Below are 13,159 nucleotides of genomic sequence, written 5' to 3' on the forward strand. Positions count from 1 at the left end.
GTGCATCAGATGACTGCACAAACATTTTTATATGCTTTTCTTCACTCACATTCAAGATGTAAGGATGTTTTCCTCTTTATTTTTACTGTTTTCTGCTCTGAGTATCTCAAGGTGCTGTTTTTCAGTCAGTTTTAAATTTCAAAACTCCCCAGTATGTCTTCTTTAGCAAGAGTGATTTTTTTTTTTTATGTTCCCTGAAAAAAAATACAATCCAACCCCCACTAAAATCAATCATTTCAATAGTCTGTGAGTCAAGCTCAGAGGAATCAACATCCTTTGCACTAAACAGCTTTATTCATAGATTCATAGAATGGTTTGGGTTCCAACCTGTCTGCCATGGGCAGAGACCCCTTCCACTGGACCATGTTGCCCAAGGCCTCATCCAACATGACTTAGAATGTCACCAGAGAAGGGACATCCACAATCTCCCTGGTCAAACGGTTCCTCTTGAAGGTGCGCTCAATCACACTGTCCATATTGCTGACAAAGATGTTAAAAGCACTGGGTGTGCTGTTTAACACTGACCTTTGAGGGACACAGAATCACAGAATCAACAAGGTTGAAAAAGATGTCAAGGGTCATCAAAGTCCAACCTGACACCACTTGTCACCGGTCTACATTTAGACATTGAGCTGTTGACCTCAACTCTCTGAGTGCAGCCATCCAGCCAATTACTTATCCAGTGAGTGGTCCACCCCTCAAAATCCATGTTTTTCCAATTTGGTAGCCAGGATGTCATGCATGACTGTGTGTCAAACACTTTACACAAGTCCAAGTAGATGACATCAGTTGTTCTTCCCTTATCCATTAATCCTATAACTCCATCACAGAAAGCCACTAAGTTTGTCAAGAATGATCTGCCCTCAGTGAAGCCATGCTGGTTACTACCAATCACTTTATTTTCCATATGGAAATAAATGTGTAATGTTTGCAAATAGCAAAGAGGCAAAGATTCCCTTAATTGTAATGAAATCAAATTTAACTACATCATGGGAAAGAAGGGAATGTGTGATAAAATAAACAGATGTAAATTTAATATGAATAAAAGGAAATATTTCCTAACCCAGAGTATAACTAACAAGTGGAGAAGGCTTTCCAGGGGAGGTCAGCTAGGTGGCTAAATTTAACAGGTGACTGGAGAGCTTTACAATTATTGTTGAAATTTGCTGCTATGCAAACTGGCACAATGATGTGAGCAATCACATTTCAGGCTTTAGGGCTTAAGCTGATTGCTCATGAGGGTTAGAGAATAATCCATCTTCTCATTTCGTAAGACTTCAAACTTATTTAAGTGCCTTCTGAAATTTGTTTATTTCAGACTGTGAGGTAGTGGTTACTATACCAGAGAAACAGTATCAAAAGAAGCAATCTCTGTAGTCCACAAGCATTATTCTGGGTTTTTTTATTACAATGCATGCTAATTTAAAGACTAGGGGCTAGGAGCTTATTACATTGATGAATGACTTCACCACAGTTCATATAGATTTCTGCTTGGAGATTGCAGAATACTTTTATTAGATCTTTTCTTCCTGTATAATTTTTATGTCCACAGTTATTGTTTTCTTCCAGAAGGCAAACAGAGAAACAGATAGGTTTAATCTTTAGGAAGGATAATATTTTTCAGAAATAGAGTTAAATAAAACATTTGTAAAGGTTCTTAGGACTATTGGAAAAAAAGCCCTACCTGTCTCCAGGTTTTGCATCTTCCTTATGAAGTTATGATTGGGATATAATAACTAAAATTATGAGTAATTGCACTTGCAAGATTTAACAAAAATGAGATAACATGAACTCATTTCCTACAGAAGGGATTATTTTTACAGAAAATATGAATGGATAATGTAGAAGCTCTTCTTTGCTTTGTTCAGTTTGGAGAAGAGAAGGCTCCAAAGAGAACTTTTTGTGGCCTTCCAGTATTTGAGGGAGGCCTACAGGAAAGCTGGTGAGGGACTTTTTAGGATGTCAGGTAGTGATAGGACTAGGGGGAATTGATCCAACCTAGAGGAGGGCAGATGTAGATTACACGTCAGGAAGAAGCTCTTCACCATGAGGGTGGTGAGACACTGGAACACGTTGTCCAGGAAGGTGGTGGAAACCTCATCCCTAGAGGTTTTTAAGGCCAGTCTGGTTGTGGCTCTGAGCAACCTGATCTGGTGTGAAGTGTCCCTGCCCATGACAGAGGAGATTGGAAACAGATGATCCTTGAGGTCCCTTCCAACCCTGACAATTCTGTTATTCTGTGTGACTAACCTGCTCCACCAGTGAAGATCGTGGACTTTAGGCAGAGTATTAGAAACTGTTCAAAGCAGACAAGATAAATGTTCCAATTAAAATAAATATGGTGGGAAAATCTATACTGTGACATTGTTCTGGAAACTGGTCAGCTTAAGCTGTTTTCATTCCTTCAGTAAAGTTTGTCTGGCACATTCTAGCTGCTCTCGTATGGAAACATTAGATTAATTTATAGCTCATAAACATAAAACTGTTACAATATCCACTGTTGAGACTTCTTCAAACACCAGGTGCAACTTTTGTTGTAAACTCTTCTCATATTCTAACATAACCAAGACTAGAAGTACCAGGAATTAACATTGAGCCAAATATAGGTCAAATCACCAGTAAAATGATAGGATGTGAGATGGGATGGTCCAGATGCTCTTGTACCGGGAACAGCACAATATAGAACTACAGTGCAATGTTTCCCTTAAATTGCTGCCAGCTTTTCCTTCTCAAAATTCCCATTTGAAAGCTACATCAAGAGATTGTGTATCTTGTTTGGATTGGATGGCTCGTTAGTTATGTCCAAAGGAGCATCAATATTTCAGAACATGCAGTTTCATAGCTCATGTTAGCTTGGGTTTTGTGTTTAATTTGGTGCACACAATGATTTCAGACAATTATTTGTTGCAAGAATTTTGAACATTACAATGAGATTTTCAGGGATACGTACTTTTAAAAATATATACATTTAAGAATTACAAACTACCTTGCAACCTCCTGGAATTTAGCCAGAATGGTGAGAATTCATGTTTATACAAACCATTACAAAAGTAATCAGTCTCAAGTAGCTGCTCAGTCCTTTATCTCCACATGCTACAAGCTGAATCAAATAAATCCTCAGAGATGACAAAAGCAGCTTTGGTTTACATCTGAAATGTTTATAAAGGATTGCCAATTGACCTTAACAGGAATTGGATTTGGTACACCACAGCAAAATTAGCAGATTTAACAGCAACAACATCTTCTGTAGGTATGTGAAATCATCACCGGCGAAAAACACAGAGCACAGATAAAACTTCTTTTATATGGACATTTTTTGAGAGCACCCACCCATTACAGAGAAAAAGAGATTGGTGACAAAATTCTGTCAAACTTTGAGCTTGACTGCAAAGTCAGGTGAAAAATTCCCACCCCTTTCCTTCCTCTTGGCCCTCCATTCTTACACAGGATGACAACCTGGACAAGCTGGAGATGTGTGCCCAGGTGAACCTCATGAAGTTCAATGAAAGCAAGTGAGAGGTTCTGCACCTGGGCCGGAACAATCCTCACTATCAATACAGACTATGGGGTGAGGTGTTAGAAAGCAGTCCCGTGGAAAAGAATGTGGGGGTGCTGATGGATGAGAAGCTGGACATGAGCAAGCAGCGTGAGTTTGCAGCCCAGAAGACCAATACCATCCTGGGCTGCATCAAAAGATGCGTTGCCAGCAGATCCAGAGGTGATTCTGCCACTTTGCTCTGCTCTGGTGAGACCTCACCTGGAGTACTGTGTCCAGCTCTGCAACCCTCAATATAGAAAGGACATGGTCCTGATGGAGCAGGTCCAGAGGAGGGCCTTGAAAATGATCAGAGGGTTGGAGTACCTCTGCTATGAGGACAGGCTGAGGGAACTGTGGTTGTTCAGCCTGGAGAAGAGGCTCCAGGGAGACCTAATAGCAGCTTTCCAGTACCTGAAGGGGACCTACAGGAAGGATGGAGAGAGTCTGTTTACAAAGGCCTGTGGTGAGAGGACAAAGGGCAATGGCTTCAAACTAGAGAAGGGCAGAATTAGAGTGGATATCAGGAAGAAGTTTTCACTACCAGGGTAGTGGAACACTGGAGCAGGTTGCCCAGGGAGGTGGTTGAAGCCTTTTCCCTGGAGATATTCAAGGCAGCCTGGTCTAGTTGGGGGTGTCCCTGATGACTGTGGGGAGGTTGGACTAGATGACCTTTGGAGGTCCCTTCCAGCCTGGACCATTCTGTGATTCTATCACTAACACACCACTATAGCAATTCATGGAACTTGAGTTAAAATAGAATAACCCCACTAAAAAAAATAAACTTTCAAGATCAATTTTTAACTTGAGTCAGTTCAGTATCTGCTTTATATTTACAGTAGATACATAGAATTATTGAAGGATAGCACAGAGACAGCACAGAAAAGGTGAGGAAACATAGTTTTGCTCAGAAATCACTCTATGTATTTATATCCTGAGATCTTTTTTCTGTTCTTGTTGATATTAGAGAAGTAAGCAAGGGGTACATATTGAAAACAAATTGACAATGGGACATAGTGAGTTAGTTGGAAGAATTCATAACCCTGAGGAAGAGAACTAACCTAGATATGTAGGTAATTAACAGACTTAGTCATTCAAAGTGGATGGAATACATTAGTGCTAGCATAGTGTGTAAACATTGTAAAGAAACTAATTAGGGATGCTGAAAGGGAATATGAAGGATGTTTGTAGCATAGAAATAACAAAACAAGTATAGAAAGATGATATTATGGTGTGCACCATTTTAGCCCCAATGTATTGTACTAAGTTACACAACAGACATTTGCCTAAACACTCAAATCAACAGAAATCCAAGCTATATACTGAATCCAGTTAACTGTGGATGATATCCCAGATTTTGTCAGGAAAGATGGACATTTTAAATCCTTTTTGTTGTTTTCTTGTAAGTATTCCTTTGGATGTATGTGTGTGCCACTGTCGCCTCATGTAGACCTCAGTAAATGATGAAGCCTGTGAATCATACTGGGAAATGCTTGCTGGCTATAGGGAAAGTTACAATTTGTCTTTGCTTTCATAGATTAGACAGACTCTGATACATTTTATTCAGACAGCACATCCAACAGATTCACCCAAAGAGAAACTTTAAAAAAATATATACTGTGACAGGCCTTATGTCTTCATTTTACAAGATTCTTTCACAGAGTTCTTCAAATAATGGATTTAATCTGGAAAGAGAGACAGAAATAACTGTGGAGGGATCTCTGCCATTTTCTGAGCTTAATTTAAATGCATTTCTGTTCTATTTCTGCTGCCAGGGTACCTGATAGTGTAACTGATATCAAGTCTGGAATACATATTTAGGTTGCAAACACAATAATGAGATTCTTTATCAGACAAGTGATCTTACTGTAGACAAAGTAATAAACACTTCTTATTAAAGCTTAGATATAACAAAAACTCCACATCCTTTCATCATTACCTCTACTAACTCTAGTTTCCAAATAAATGGAATTAAATGTTCTGTTAATTTTTCCCACTTTAAGAGTCCTTGTGTGTTTGATAGTGCCTTAATAAGGTTATTAAAATATAATAATCATCCTCCAGTGTAAATGATTCTCAAATTAGCTGTTAGCTAATGACTAATGCTAGCAGTATTTGGTTCTACCTTTCCTGTAACTTTGTTTCACTCAGGCATGAGATTTCCCTATGAAGTGTTGCAACTACAATGTGTTACCCATGCAGAAAAATGTTCTGTTTATCTTACACAACAGCAGGAAATCCCCCTTCAATTTTCTTTCCAAATTTCTGAAAGTGATTTGAAAGACCTGTAACAAAGAATTCCTCAGGGTTCTCAGACTGAAAGGCTCATTCTTGCTATATTTCCATATTAATTGCTTCAGCTATTACAAACAGCAGTTGTAATTGACTTTTGAAGACTTCTTGAACTTCAGTAATTAAGTCCACAAGGTACTTTTAAACATGTTGGCTTTAACCTGCTGTTGTCTCCTTGTCTGCCCACACACTGGGTAATTCATGCAGAATCTCTATGCAGTCCATCCCTCCATTTCCAGCTCTCTGTTTGGAATGTGTGTGTCTTTCTTGCACAGAGTGATATGCACAGGCATATGAGCAAAGGAAAATCCAGTGAGGATTTGAATCTGGGAGTATATTAAAACCTATTTACTTTTTAAAAAATGAGAAGGGGGAAAAAAATGAATAATTCCCACTCTAAAGCAAGCATTACTCATGTCCTTTTTAGTTCCATAATTGACTGACCCTTTTCTGTTTCTTACTGAGCTAGTTTTGAGGGTATTGTGGGGGGAAAAAAAAAGGTTGCAGTGAAGCATCAACCTGCTCAAATCTCATGAAAAGTTTGTATTTCTAACAGAAAAACAAAAGTGGGCTTGCCAAGAAGTTCACTGTCCTTTTGAATCACTTCAGTCTGATCTTTGGCAGAATGATGCATCTGTTCCTGTTTGATCTCAAAAGATAAGCAGCTCTGGAAATAGCCTTGAAAATCTCCTGCTATATAAAAATAAACTAAAATATCACAGCCTACTAGTTAGTAAACAACAAAATGCATGACCAGGTCTGTGTAAGGCTTGATTTGTTCCACTGCTGCTGAGAAGCTGAAACATCCTAAAAAGTGCTGAAGGACTAAACTACAATTTTTCATTAAGACCACAGAAATAGAATTCCTTTGATATCAGGTTCCCTATGCAGTAAAACCTATGCATTAATAATTGAGAATATAGATATCTGGGGCATGATTTGGTAACCTAAACACAGACATCAAGTGATATCTAATTTGGTTTTGAGTCACTGAGGTCTGGCAAATGTAGCTGGAAAATATGAATCAAGATGATCCTGCAATTCAGCAGAACAAAATAACACTAAGCATCCATTTCAGAAAGCTGAGCCCTGTAGTGGTATTCAGCTCCTTATGAAGATACTTAAAACTGTGTGGGTATGGGAAGGCATCTATTAGGAGGTACTTGAGTGCCCAAACTCCTGGTAGAGACAATGGAAATCTAATAAACAGAGGCAGTGGAGTGGAGGGAGTGATCTTATTCAGTACACATTAGAAACCTCAGATATGTAGCTTTTCAAAGATGTTGCTTCTATTGACTGCCAGTTTCAGACAGCTGCCCACAGCACAGCAAAATGTGAGATGGCATCACTTCCAAAGAGATCACAGACTTCTCTTATGTCCTACATACCAGCTCCATGCAGATATCTCAAATTCTTTAGAGCATCTAAAATGACACAAAAACCTCATGCAGGGATAGAGCACATGTAAGTTTCTAAGCTAAGATATCTAATATAGAACTGATTCCCATCTTTGGAATTTCTCATTTTGGTTAAATCCTACTGAACTAGGAACTCAGATTAGGATATTTTAAAAAACTCTGCAGGTTCAATTGAAATTCATATCACAATTATTTATATAAGGTTCCTGGAACAAGTTAAAAATAAGAAGAAATATACCACAGACACCATGAAATTAATAAAAGATGAAGTTTGAACACCTCTTATATCACTACATAGTGGAGTACCTCTTTTAAACAATATCCCTTTAAGAAATATTAACTCTCATGTGACTTCTACACAAGCTCATGCATCAGGTGGATTTTAATTTGGATTAAAATCAATCTTTTTGCTTTGCACTGAAGGAGAAAAATATCAAAGCAGCATAGTCACATCTGTGGAAAGTCCAGCGAAGATGGCTTCTAAACTCTGTATCCATAATTACATTGGGAATTTGTGGAGGACTTGGCTTTGTAGTAAGGTTAAATTAACCTCACTGGCATCTTATGTATAGCATATACTCATTTTGCAAAGGAATAGTAATAAATGGAACAGAAAAATTGTTCCACAATCCTAGGATCTCAATTAGAACAAAACAGACCATTTCATTTGGAAGTGACCTTCTACAATCATCTAGTCCAATTGCCTGACCAATTCAGAGCTGGACAGGAAACTAAAGAATGTTCTCAAAGGTATTGCCCAAATGTCTCTTAACTACTGAAAGTCTTGGGGCATCGACTACCTCTCTAAGTATTCCATTCTGGTGTTCAAATACTCTATCAGTAAAGTTAATGCCCAGTCTAAACCTCCCCTGACACAGCTTCGGACCTTTCTCATGTGTCCAATACCAGCGAGAAGAGATCAGTACCTCCATCTCCAACTCCCCTGCTCGGGAAGCTGTAGAGAAGGTGGCTATCATTCAGCCTGCTGTTCTCCAAAGTAAACAAGCCTAAAGTCCTTAGATGTTTCTTGAAGAACATGCCTTCCAACCATTTCACCTGATTTGTTGCTCTTCTCTGACCATGTTCAAATGCCTTACTATTCTTCTTAAATTGTGGGGTGCAGAATCACAGAATAACAGAATCACAGAATGTTAGGGGTTGGAAGGGACCTTGAAAGATCATCCAGTCCAACCCCCCTGCCAGAGCAGGAGCACCTAGAGCAGATCACACAGGAATCACATTCAGGTGGGTTTTGAATATCTCTAGAGAGGGAGAATCCACACCCCCCCCACCCCACCCCGGGCAGCCTGTTCCAGTGTCCATCACCCTCACAGGGAAAAAAAGTTTTCCTCATGTTTCCATGGAACGTCCAAGGCCTCAGCTCCCACCCATTGCCCCTTGTCCTGTCACTGGGCATCACTGAGCAGAGCCTGGCTCCATCCTCTTGGCACTCCCTGCACATCTTTATAAACATGAATGAGGTCACCCCTCAGCCTCCTCTTCTCCAAGCTAAAGAACCCCAGCTCCTTCAGTCTCTCCTCATAAGGAAGATGTTCCACTCCCTTCATCATTTTTGTGGACTCTTTCAAGCAGTTCCGTGAGATCCTTTTTGAACTGAGGGGCCCAGAACTGGACACAATATTCCAGATGCAGACTCAGCTGGGTAGAGTAGAGGGGGAGGAGAACCTCTCTTGACCTACTTATCACAGCCCTTCTAATCCACCCTAGAACGGCATTGGCCTTCTTGGCCACAAGAGCACATTGCTGGCTCATGGTCATCCTTCCATCCACTAGGACGCCCAGGTCCTCTTCCCCTGCTCTCCCAACAGGTCAGTCTCCAACCTATACTGATCCATGGGGTTGTTCTTTCCCAATACAAGACTCTACACTTGCCCTTGCTGAATTTTGTTAAATTCCTCCTTGGCCAACTCTCCAGCTTGGCCAAGTCTGGCTGAATGTCAGCACAACCTTCTGGTGTATCAGCCACTCCACACAGTTTTGTATCATCATCAGATCACACAGTATTCAAGGTGCGGCCACACCAATGTTGAATACATCAGGATAATCAGCTCTTTTGACCAGCTGGTTGTGCTTTTAAGTATGAGATACTGAAAAGCTGACAAAGGAAGGAATGTCTTCTACAAAGAAGATGATGAAAGTTTGAGGTAACATTTGAATGAATTTGATCTTCCATGTTCATGTTTATGCAGGAAGACTCAGGCTGTTTTCTGCCACCAAGCAGCCTGGAGAAATCCCCAGGCATGTTCAAGTTCCTCACCTGTCAGCATAAATAGTAATACAGACCTTTATTTATAAATCCACATCTCTCACCTTCATCCAATTAGAGAAGATCAACCAAAATATATAAAACTAGAGTACTTCTCCTGGACATGATTGGAAACCTGCTGGAAATCAGCTGAAATATTCATTAAAATAAGACTCAGCTGACAGATTTTTCACATTTGAGCCAAGTGTCCTATCCTCAAATAAACAACAACAACAAATTTTTAAAAAGTAGAAGATAACATGAGTTGATTCTGTCTGTAGAGGTTGCCTAAATATAAATCAAGTGGAATTTACTTTAATTTGCTCTCATGCTTTTGTATCTTTTTTTATTAATAAAGCATAGTTTCCCAAAATGTGTTTAGCCATTTTCCCTGCAGGCTTCATATTTTTTAAGCTTATAATTCCCATTTATTCAGATTAAAAAAAGAAAAAGTACAATGTAATGTGCTTAGGCTTGAAGAAAAAAACTATTGAAATGCTTTAAAATAAAATCAAATCTATAATACTTCAAATATTTGTGTATGGTAATTTCATCAAGGTACACTTCAATGCTGTACAAATATGTGTTCTGGATTTGTAGATACATACATGGATAATAGTAGGTAAACAAGCATTTGTGCCAGGATAAAACCTCATGCAGATCAAACTGCAGCTGGCTAAGTAAAATCCTACAGAAATGGGATTTCTATTGAAAGCATTTCAATATAAAATTGCAATTATGTTAAAAGAGGTACCCCACAGCAGTCTACAAATTGAAGATGACATTTTGAACTAAGCAAATTCTAAACCTTTGGCTACTTAAAGAGCACAGACGAAAACATCAGAAACTAAATGGAATTTCAGACTGTTGAGAGGTCAACTAGCTATGCAAAACATTTTAAAAGCAATCTTTGCTCTTTCATTTCTTTCACTACAATCATATTTTGTAGGAAAGAGAGAGCCACAGTCTCATTCCCAGACACCCTGAAGTTTTAGGATGGTAAAGTGGCTGTGCTCCCAAGTTTGGCTAGATAATCCACAAAAGGATGAGCAAAACAAGACCTCACTTCTTTACACACCATCTTCAGTGAGAAGGAGTTTGGACACTTACCAGTTTTACCAGCTGACTTTACTATGGTCTGGAGTATTTGAACAAAATCAGACTGTCATCTCCAGTTTCTGATGTTTTTTCTTTTGTTGTTACTGTTTTTAATTTTATTCTTGTGGCATGGTTTAATTCCACCTGGTCAGCCCTGGACATGTGTCAGCTCATTCCCATCCCAATCCAGTTAGGTGAGGAGAAAATCATACAACAAAAGGCTCAAGACAAATTATTCATTGCTTATGGTAATGGGCCAAAGACAGCCTCAAGGAAACAAAAAGCATTTTAAACAATGAAACCAGCACCAATTTACTGAGTCAGCCAGGACAGTGATAAATAACAACTAGTTCTTAAAAATACGTTTCCCCTGCCTTTCCCTTCTTCTCAGACCCAACTCTGCTACTGATTCTCCATCTCCTTCCCCCAATGAAGGCTGAGAATGGGGGTTGTGGTCAGTCCCAGTCTGTCTCATATGTTGTTTCTGTGTTCCTTTCTTCTCAGGGGAAAAACTCCCTCGCAGTCCTCTCCTGTTGTAAAGACTTCTCCCATGGCAGACAGTCCCCAGCAAACTTCTACCAGCCTAGGTCTCCTCCACTGCCTGCCATCCACACAGACATGGGCTTCCCTCAGAGTCACACCCTGCTTCATAATCTGTCCTCTGCTCCAGCATGGGGTCCTTTATGTGCTGCAGACAGGATTCTGCCTCACCATTTATTTCCATGGGCTGCAGGGGTTCAGCTTGCCATCTCACCACAGGCCTCAGGGGAATGGCTGTGCCAGTGTGGCTCCCTGTCTCCTTCCTCAGTGACCTCAGGGTCTGCACGGTCATCTCTCACATCCCACTCTTCTTCAAACAAAAATATGACACCTCTAGTGTGAGGTGTCCCTGCCCAGGGCAGGGGGGTTGGAACTGGATGATCCTTGTGGTCCCTTCCAACCCTGCCTGATTCTATGATTCTATGAAAGCATTATTAAAAAATAATAATTAAAAAAAATCTAGAAAGATGCCTAAAAAACTTTAATGACCGCAATCATTGACAACCAGAACTTCTTTCAAAAGCAATGTTAAAAATGGAAGCTAATGCAAATAATGGCAATTGAAAAAAACAAAAGGTTGAAGGTTGTACACATAGAACTCAAATAACTCAGAGCTCAGTAAATCAATAGCTACTATCTAACAACCTGGAATACAGGCCCATGGAACTAGATTAAGGGACAACATAAATTGTGTGGTTTACACATGGTTCACATGTACACAACATTAAATTGAACAGTCATTATTTTTAAGGTGCTAATACTTCTCTCTTTGAATAGAAATATGAGCTCACTCATTGTGTAGCACATTTGTAATGATCCAACACATCCAGGATACTTCTAAAAGACTGTTAACTCATTATAACCCAATCAGGGGGCATTGTGTTTTACTGGCAGGTCTCCTATGCATTTTCACTTTACCCAAAAACAGATAAACAATTATTCCTGATGTGACCGATTGAGCATGTGAGCTGTGCAGATGATCTGGGATCATGAAATGACCACAAATCAGCAAGTACAATCAAAGCTGCTTCTTCTGTTTCCATGACCCTGCATTCAAAAAAACCTAACTAAATAAACAAATTCCTGGTGGGGAAGGAAAAGGGGACTTTTCAGGCAGCATATCCAAGAAGAAAAGAACACGTCCGAGAAAACCAAGATACAGGGTTGGCATTTGTTGCTAACAGATTTTGGAAATGTATTGATTTTGTAATTCCTATCCATTTAGATCAAAATATGTCTACATAATGGCACCATGTTAGAAGCTATACTGAGGTCATACCTGAATACATGCATTCTTAAGAATAATTACTAGTTTGTTGGGTGGTTATGCTGACTGCGTGAAGCCTAGACAGAACATGTTCTCCCTGCTACATTGAGATTTATTTCACTCTTTGCTTCTAACAATAACTAATCAATACATTATAAAAGGGACTGGAAAAAAATATGCACTGTATGGTTTCTCATACAGGCTCAGAATTATCCTCAATAGAAACATTTTGGAGCTGGCTGGCAGCTATTACACTCTGAGACAGGCAAGGCAAGTGGTGTTTGCATTCAAAAAACTAGCTAGATACACAAGTAGGCATCTATTTACACATCTAAATGCATCCTGAAATCATGCTTGAGGTTCTATCTGACAAAATCCTCCTTGATCAGCACTTTTGAAAAACATCTTTGGGACCGAGGTCTTTGCAAGCTGTAAACAGCAAATTACAGAGGGCTGTCTCTTCTTTTCACCTCATTGTCATCAATTCCTATTGTTGAGAGCACTTGTTCTGAAAGTGACATTCCTAATTTCTTCTTTCCTCTTTGAAATAATTTAGACCTAATTTTTCAGTCTTCCTGAAATCCTTTATGCAAAAGAAAGCAACTCAGGTTTCATTTATTTTGTTCTTCTTGTTGTTCTTGTTGCTGTTGCTTCCTTTTGAAGATTTAATGTGAAGTACTGAGACAAACCCATGAGAAGAATGCAGAATTTTCTTCGTGACTTATAACCATGAAGCTAAGGAG

The sequence above is a fragment of the Indicator indicator genome, chromosome 3 (assembly GCF_027791375.1).
Source record: "Indicator indicator isolate 239-I01 chromosome 3, UM_Iind_1.1, whole genome shotgun sequence".
NCBI lineage: Eukaryota > Metazoa > Chordata > Aves > Piciformes > Indicatoridae > Indicator > Indicator indicator.